This window comes from Chinchilla lanigera, unplaced genomic scaffold (genome assembly GCF_000276665.1).
Source record: "Chinchilla lanigera isolate Chin_1 unplaced genomic scaffold, ChiLan1.0 scaffold00037, whole genome shotgun sequence".
Taxonomy (NCBI): Eukaryota; Metazoa; Chordata; class Mammalia; order Rodentia; family Chinchillidae; genus Chinchilla; species Chinchilla lanigera.
Window position 1 is genome coordinate 17,700,391 of NW_004955438.1, and position 8,620 is coordinate 17,709,010.

The 8,620-nt window shown below is 56.6% G+C and overlaps 1 long non-coding RNA gene across 1 annotated transcript; it reads right to left on the bottom strand.

Moving 5' to 3' along the window:
* Positions 1 to 673: 673 nt before the first annotated feature.
* Positions 674 to 7,907, bottom strand: LOC102019735. The gene is made up of 3 exons (XR_261945.1): positions 7,824 to 7,907; positions 883 to 1,065; positions 674 to 794 (listed from the first exon to the last, which is right to left on the bottom strand). It is a non-coding gene; the product is annotated as an uncharacterized LOC102019735 (long non-coding RNA).
* Positions 7,908 to 8,620: the final 713 nt, after the last annotated feature.

Here is an 8,620-nt window from a genome sequence, read left to right on the forward strand (position 1 = left end):
ACACATATCAGGGTTGGGAAGGCAGCCCTGGAGCGAGTGTGCTGCTGGTTCAGCCCCGCACCATCTCTTCCTAGAGGCCTGCCTCCTACCTTCCCAAGGCCGTGTCTTGTTTCCTGACTTACTTCTTGCGGACACCTGGACACACACGGGTGTGCACACACGTATACAAGCACACCGCTGTCCACTGCACTCCCCCTGGGCTCCCCGTCTCCTAATACCTGTGGAATGCGCTGATGTCCTTGATCTTCAGTAGGATTTGGAAGACGCCGGTGATTTCCCTGTTGGGAGGATGTGTCTCGGGTGGGAATTATGACTGGCTTGGCCCAGGAATTTGGACGAGGCAGGAGGAAACAGTGGCAAAACGAACCTGGGCTGGGGCTGCTCCAAATGGAGTCTCAGGGTACAGGAGGTGAAGGAACAGCCGGACCCCAGAGTTTTGTGGGAGCCAACGGAGCGTTCGCTTCAGCGGTGCTTTGGCCAGACTGCATTTGGCTCAGGCCGGCCACGCCTGCTGGGTGATCGTGGACAGCAGACCCAGCCTCTCTGAGCCTCACTTTTCTCGTCTGCAAAACGGGAAGAACAATATTGGTCTCATTCCCAACTGTCAGCGAGTTTTGGTCTGGCTCTCTCCCCACAGGGCGTCTCACCTCACGGAGAGCAGGGCTATCTCGTTCTCTGATTTCTCTGACTGTCCAGTCTCAGTTCTCGGGAACACCTGTCCAGTTCAGTTTAATTCCATTCATCCAGCCAACATGGATGGGAAGCCTGAGGTGGAGCGCACCCTCCTGTTGGTCCTGGGACACAGAAGAGAGGAGCTAGCATGGTCTTGAAGAGGGAGAGGCTGGTGATGGAGACCAGCCTGGGAAGTGGGGGTTACCCTACCTATGATGATGGGGTAAAGTCGTGCAGCTGCTTTAAGACCACAGAGCAAGGTTGTGGAGGACTTCCTGGAGGAGGTGGCCATGCAGGAGGAGTAGGAGTTGGGCTGGAGAGATCAGATGGTTGGTGATGGTGGGACTCGTGCTGTAGCAGGCTGCCCGCAGCACTTCATACATCATACATTATCTGCAAAACACCACCAAGATTGCCACTGTTCTAGTCTGGAGGTAAGATGGGGAATGGATGTGCAGAGAGGTTAAGTATGCTGCCCAGGGCGACGTAGCTGATTAAAATAAGAACAAGTGTCATCTCTTTTGTGCTTTTAAACCTTTTTATTTTTGTGTGCTGGGACCCGGGCCTTGAGTGTGTGAGGCAAGCGCTCTCCCCCCGAGTAGCACCCCCAACTCCTATTGCATCTTTCACCCACCAAATGCAAGGGCACCTGTGTCCCAAGCCCAGCATCATTCAGTGTTTCCACAGTGGGGCAGGTCCTGTGCCTTGTTTATGACCTTGTTTCCTGGATTTGGAAAATGAGACTAGAGAGGTCAGGACTTGTTCCTGGTTAAAGGAGCAAGGACTGAGCTCCCCCTGGAGTCCAGGACTGCAAAAGGGAACATGCAGGTGGCTTTTCAGTGACCCTGGTCCGTGAGCATCATGACAGCCTTAGATGATCAAGGCTTGCAGGGCCCTGTGAGATGCCTTCATCCACTCATCCATCGATCCATCCATCCATTCACCCATCCATCCATCCATCCATCCATCGATCCATCCATCCATTCATCCATCCATCCATTCATCCATCCATCCATCTATTCATCCATCCATCCATCCATCCATCCATCTGTCCATCCATCCATCCATCCATCCATCCGTCCGTCCGTCCGTCCGTCCATCCATTCATCCATCCATCCATCCATCCATCCATCCATCCATCCATCCATCCATCTATTCATCCATCTATTCATCCATCCATCCATCCATCCATCCATCTGTCCATCCATTCATCCATCCATCCATCCATCCATCCATTTGTCCATCCATTCATCCATTCATTCCTTGAGCATGCCTGGCGAGCCTGTGAGGTCTGGCAGTGCAGCTGTGAGCAAAACAGTCTGCACTCTGATCTTCTGGGATGGGGTCAGGACATTTTAAAGGGCCAGATGTATATATTTTAGGTACCTGCCACAGAGCTCCACTCTGCTGGTTTGCGCTGAAGCTGCCTGGGCTCATTGATTGGTAAACCAATGTGCTGGCTCAGTTCCAATATTGATTACAGAAATTAGAGAGGTCCTGATGTGACCCTGGGGCTGTGGTTTTGTGGCCCCTCCTGTGGGATAACATCCACCCATTTCCAGGTGCAGGGAGGGGGGTTAGATTGAGATCCCATCAGTTAGTGGGGAGGTGGGTGGAGAAGATAGGAGCTGAGCCCCCTCCTGTGCAGGTTTCTGAGACTTCAGCTTTTCCCAGGGCGAGGTGGAAGTACAGGGCAGGAGCGGCCAGGGAGCAGGGCTGGAGGGTGGGGAGGGAAAACAGGTGGGTCTGGGTCGCAGGACCCAGGCCCGAGCCAGGCCCAGGGCACCCATGTCTTGTGTGAGCTGCTGTTCAAGGTGGGCAGGGGTCCACCCCATCAGAGAGAGGACACTCTGGGTGGAGTCACTCTGACACCAGCCTCCCAGGCTACGGTGTGGGGACCCCAGGCCTCTGTCCACCCCAGGGCTGGGCTGCTTCTCTAAGCCCAGCTGTCTGCCAAACCCAGAGTCCTGGTGCCCTCGTGGTCTGACCTTTGTGGCTTTTCCTCAGTTTCCCCATCTGTGAAATGGGTGAGCCCACATTCCTCCACAGGGCTGCACTGTGGTGGGCTTTCCAGAGCTAACGCTGGTGCTGGGCTCACGGGACCAAAGAAATCACTGGGTAACTGCTCAGTGAGCCCAGTCAATGGGGAGCTTGGCTCAAGGAGGCCACTGCCACCAGCTCACAGCCAGCCTAGCAGAGCCTCAGTGGATGGCAGCGCTGTCCTCACACAGCAGGGTGTCCTGCAGGTCAGCGGTGTCCTCCCCAGAGAGGAGGGAGCCAGTGCTGGAGGCCTTGGCTGGGGAGGAGGGGAGGGACGAAGAGCAGGGCCGGCTCCCTGCCCCGCCACCCCCTCTCCCCCACGACACTTGGGCCCTGCTGAATGCTGGGACTCTGGTAAGCCCAGCGGCAAGTGGCTTCAGTCGCCGGAGTCAGTGCTCCCCAGCATGCAGCACAGCCGGAGGCGGACAGCTGTGGACCTTGGGCCTGCCCTGGTTGGGGTCCGGGGCAGACAGCCAGAGCCGAGCGTGTGTCACAGAGGACACGTGCACTCGGCTGCCCACCCAGGCGTGGGCCAGAGCTCAAAGCGCCTCAGTCATGATTGAACAGTTTCATTTTACTTATTCATTTGTTTGCTTTTTTGAGACAAGGTCTTACTATGTAGTTCAAAACCTTGGCTTTGAACTCACTGTGTAGCCCAGGCTAGCCTCGAACTCACGGAGACCCTCCCGCCTCAGCCTCCTGCATGCTGGAATTACAGGCGTGCACCACCACACTCAGCTTTGTTGAACGATTTTCAGTAAAATAAAACTAAGCTTTAAGTGTACAGTTACTAACTTTTTCTTTTTACTTTAATACGTTTCCTGAAAGAAGAAACCACGTAAAAGTATTGCACAGGAAGCCACACTCCTTGCTTGCTATCACAGAAAGCAAATCTTAAGAAACACAGGAACCCAGATGTGGTTTTCTGCGGGAGGCTGTAACTCTGAGATGTGCTCCCTTGTGCCTGGAGAAGGGTGACTAGGTGCTCGAGGGCGGGATGTTAAAAGCTCCAGCTCCCCTGGGTCCTTTCTTTTCCCCAAAACATTCCTTCCCCGGGGATGATTCTCTGTCCTCCGTGTTCTCAGCACCCCCTCCCCTTAGGTGACAGAGCTCCAGACAAACACAGAGCTGTGCGCTTTGGGTTTTTGTTGTTTTGTTTTTTGCAAAGAGTGATTTTTTTGGCGAAGGGTGACATTGTACACGATGGTGGCTGTCACCTGTGACTACACTTGGCCCCAGTTTTGGAGTGGTCATGAGCATGCAGTCACAGCGCTGGGCAGTGACGGTCTCTCTGGGCCCCGATGTCCCCCACGTGGATACGGCGGAGGCCCTGCAGCCCTGTCCTTGAGAGGTGGCAGGAAGCACAGGTTTTGTGGCCCTGAGCCCTGGGCTTGGTCCTGTTGTTTCTCAGTAGCTTCTGGGTCTTGCTAACAAGCTGCGGCTCTCTTTGGATCCCTTTGCCTCAGCTGAAGGCGACAGTGTTGACTTGGAAGCTGTGCAGGGCTGGCGTGGAACACACGGCCCGGCCCTCGGCTCGCGGCAGACGGCTGGTGACTGTGTGTTGAATGCGTGCACGATCAGGAGTGCCTCTGTGGCCCTCGGCAGGCAGTGGGGTTGGTGCACGGTGACCCCGCTGTGCGGGTGAGGGAGCTGAGGCTGCGCCGAGGCAGGGGCGGGAGCGAACCCTCCCAGGTCCCAGGCTCCTGCTTCTTTCAGTGACGCCACGCTGCTTCCGCACTGCAGCACGCTGCACTTGGGTCTGGGTTTTATGGCCCAGGTTTCCTATTTTCCTTTGCAGGCGGTGGGAAAGGCTCGGCTCTGCCGACTCCAGAGCCGTAACTGCCGTCTGAACTGGAGAGGACTGTGGGCTTTTACTGGGGCACATAAAGAGCACAGGTGACCAGCGTGGAGGGTCTGGGCAGACCAAATGTCCCTTTCACTCAGAGAGCAGCTCGGCCCCCGCGCGGGTCCCTGAGTGGGGAAGAAAGACCGGCCCCTGGAGCCGCTCTGCTGTCAGAACGAAGGCTCTGTCACGGGTCCCGCACCCGGGGAGCCGCAGAGAGCCTGGTCGCAGAGCTGCCCCAGCCCCAGCCCCAGCCCCAGCCCCAGCCCCAGCCCCTCCCTGCCCTGGGGGTGTTCTGTGGCCTTCACTGGGCAAAAAGAGGGCAAGGATGTACAGAACGAAGGACCAGGTCTGGGGTCATTTGTCAGCACAGCCCCGGATCCGAGTCCCGGGGAAGGACCGAGGGTGCGGCAGAAGGAAACTCAAGCCCGGTGAGCACCGACCCTGCAAGCTTGCGGCACCGACAGCGCTGCATCCTTGCAGCCAGCCAGGAACGCGACTTCGGCCTTTGTGCCTATGGGCAGACGGACGCTCAGCTGCGATCGCTTCCTGGCCCCGGACCGCAGGAGGGAGAGGGAATCGGGCAACATTTGGGGGGGCCCGTGCACCTCGCTCCCCTCTCCCTTCACCCTTGTCCGAGGGAGGAGGTGGAGAAGGGCAGGAGGCGGCTTTTCGAGGCCGTGGCTGGGGGCGGGTAGGAGATGCGGATTCTGCAGCCCCGGACAGGTCTCCATGATGAAACTAATTATGCTGTTTACAGCTGGCGGAAGTGTAGGAGACACAGGGACGTGGAACTGGTTTTGTTGCTGTTAAATTTACCCTGTTTGGGCATCTCAGTTCAGGTGCTGAGTGGGGCTAGCTGGGGCCTTTGTAGCAATGGAAAGTGGGAGAGGAAAGACAGATTATTTTGGAAATTTAGTAGGGATGAGCTTTTCAGATCCATCCACATCCATCTGTCATCTATTCAGCTATCTAAGCAGCCCTGCGCCCACCATCCATGGATCCGTCCAGAGTTACTCATCCGTCCATCCATCCACCTATCCTTCCATCCATCACCCACCATTCGTCCCTCATCTGTCCATCATATATCCATCCATCCATTCATCATCTACTCAGCTCTCTAGGCAGTCATATGCCTACCATCCACCGATCCACCTACCAAATCACTCATCCATCCATCCACACATCCACCTATCCTTCCACCCCCCATCCATCCATCCATTCATCTATCCACCCATCCACCTATCCTTCTAGCCCCCATCCATCCATCCATCCATCTATCCATCCATCCACCCATCATCCATCCATCCATCCATCCATCATCTACTCAACTATTAGGCAGTCAAATGCCCACCATCCATTGATCCATCTACCGAATCACTCATCCATCCACACATCCATCCATGCATCAGCCAACCATCCATCCATCCATCCACTCACCATCCAACATTAATCCATCTACCCATCATCTGTGCATCCATTATCAGTCATCCCCATCCACCTATATGTACCCGTCCTCTAGCAGCCACGTAAGCATCCATCTATCCACCCAGCATCTCTCCATTCCAAAGCAGGACGCAGTGGGTGCTTTAGCCACTAAAGTCTGGAGGTCTTGGAAACCATCCAGCCGACCACACAGCGGGGCCCTGGCTCCCTGCTTTCCTGCAGGGTGTCCAGGGATGGTGTCCGTGTTGCCTAGGGGGCTGGGGACCCTGGAGTGAGCCTGGAGAGGTCAGGGAGGGCTTCCTGGTACCCTGGCCGGGCCTGGAGAAGGCCTGGAGCTACCCTCCAGGCAGAGATGAGCTCTTGAGCTGTATCACAAGTCCCTTCTCTTGCCCTGGTGCTGCCACCTGTCCCACAGGCTGCAGTACAGGGCACACACCCTGCCCATGGACATCATGAGAGCAGACAGAGGCCTCCGGGATGGGTCTCCAGCAGAGTGAGTGCCTGGACGGTGAGGGCAGCCAGCCCGAGGCGGGGACCGGGCTGTGCGCAGGCCCGGTCCATGCGCAAGCAGGCTACGGGTGAGACAGGGTACCCAGAGAGCTGCAGCTGGCACAGGGCTCAGGGAGAGCCCTGGCCTGGCCCTGCCTCCACTGGGGATGTGGGACGTGCAGCCCGTGGGACGGGGAGGAGCGGGCAAGCCTGGAGGGAAAGGGCGTATCTATCTGGGGGAACCAGGCCCAGGGTGGGGAGTGGATCACTGAGCTGCAAATCTGAGACTCAAGGAGCTGAGCGTGGTGGTGCGTGTCAGTCATCCTAGCACTCAGGAGGCTGAGGCAGGAGGATCACCGCAGATTTGAGTCCAGCCTGGGCTACACAGTGAGTTCAAGGCCAGTCTGGACTACATAGCGAACCTCGACTCAAAAAACAAACAAAACAAAACAAAAACATTCAAAGTGTCCAGAAACGGTACTGCCGAAGGTTGAAGGCACACGGATTGAGGGCCACTTTCATCTCCTTGTTGTACACCATGGAACAGCGGTGGGCTTCCCATGAAGCAGGACAGCGTGCAGTGGTGCACACCCATCATTCGAGCTACCCAGGAGGGCAAGACAGGAGGATCCCAAGTTCAAGGTTGGCCCCCGGGAAACTGTGAGACCTTGTCTCAGAAGAAAACTGGAAAAAGAGCCAAGGGTGCTGTTCAGTAGTAGAGCACTTCCTAGCGTGCTCCAGACCCTGGATTCCATACCAGCACCATAGGAAACAGCATAAACAAAGCAGGGGGAAAGCCCTTTGTGGGCTGTGAAGGTGGGAGCCCCACCCCCCCTTGTCCCAGGGCCCCAGCAGAGCGAGTCTCTGGGCTGCTGTGATGTAGAAGGACCTAGCAGCCCTGGGTGCTTCGCCTGACCGCTCCCCTTTCAAACCTGGCTTTGAGGAGCTGCCCATCCACCTCACTTCAAAGCTATTTAGAAACTTCTCGGCATGGTGGCACACACCTGTAATCCTAGCACTCACGGGGCTGAGGCAGGAGGATCGCTGTGAGTTCGAGGCCAGCCTGGGCTACAAAGTGAGCTCAAGGCCAGCCTGAACTGCATAGCGAGACCCTGTCTCAAAAAAAAAAAAAAGAAAGAAAGAAAAGAAACTTCCTGTTCTGCATGGGGAGTCACGGGGCGACCAGAAGAGGCTGCCTCTCCATGGAGCTCCGCAGTGTGTTTTCCCTTCCTGCGCATGCGCACACACACGGACCTCAGCAGGTGCCACCAGGGGTCAGGACCCCTGAGCCTGAAGCCAGGCAGTCAGAATGGGGTGCTTTGTCCCTCCCTACCTGGCTGTTTCCAGCCCCACAGGCTCAATCTGATGCTTCCACCAACCACAGCTGTGCCCCAGGGGGGGCCTTTTCACAGACAAGGAAACCGAGGCCCAGAGTGACCAAGTGACCCAGGTAAAGGCACCTAGGTACAAATGATAACACACAGTCAGGAAGAAAACCAACCGACCTAGCACACAATGGCAGTTATGACGTCATGCATGGTGTGCGTGAGTGGCTTTTTACGTGCCCACACACACTTGTGCAGGAACATGCATGCACACACGTGGTAAGAGTCTGCACGACAGATCAGAGACAGTTTCATGGCACTCCCTGGAATGGAAGGCACCAGCTGAGCTGGTGTCAACTGCCTCCTCGGTTAGGAGACCAGGGCTTGGTGTTGAGGAGGAAACAGGAACATTTAGCATCCAGTGGCCCCGAGAGCCCTAGAAAAATGTAAAAGGCACGTTTATCCCAGGCCTCCACGGAGACAGGCCTGCCCTGGGGCCTCGACTCCTGTATTGCCAACAGCAACCGAAATTCCAGGTCCCCTGAGCCCCTGGGGGTGCGGACTCCCTTGTGCCACGCCTGGGTCGGACATCAGGAGACGATGGGTAAGGCAGCCAGGCCCAGGGCGCAGACAGACGGAGCCACGGGCCTGGAAAGGAGGCAGCCTATGCCCTGCACCTTCTGAGGGGTGAGGATGGGGACTTCCACCATCTCCGCTGCCGCCATCTGCTCAGGAGTTCCGCAGAGAGGACTGCAAAGTGCAGAGGCCATGGAGGGGACAGGGGACAGTGCAGAGGGATGTGGGC